Below are 234 nucleotides of genomic sequence, written 5' to 3' on the forward strand. Positions count from 1 at the left end.
CACTGATTGAGTGCTCCATGGTGGTTAACTTCCCTAAGTAAGTACATGTTGATCTAATTCCTTTAAACAAGGAAAATAAATGATGCAGGTTCTGCAACATTAAGAAAATTACCAAAATTAAAATCAAAACAAAAACACATTTACTTCTAAACCTACTTGCAATGTACTTAATGTATGAAGAAAAAACAATTCTAAAAATAAACAAAAAATCTTCCAGAAGTATACAGAGAAAGT

The 234-nt window shown here is 29.1% G+C and overlaps 1 protein-coding gene across 1 annotated transcript in view; it reads right to left on the bottom strand.

The window, feature by feature from the left end:
* Positions 1 to 234, bottom strand: part of LOC119590669 (phosphoglycerate mutase 2-like) — a gene marked incomplete at its 5' end in the record, with an annotated part of 7,770 nt that overhangs the window by 6,820 nt on the left and 716 nt on the right.

This window comes from Penaeus monodon, chromosome 27, assembly GCF_015228065.2.
Source record: "Penaeus monodon isolate SGIC_2016 chromosome 27, NSTDA_Pmon_1, whole genome shotgun sequence".
Lineage (NCBI taxonomy): Eukaryota > Metazoa > Arthropoda > Malacostraca > Decapoda > Penaeidae > Penaeus > Penaeus monodon.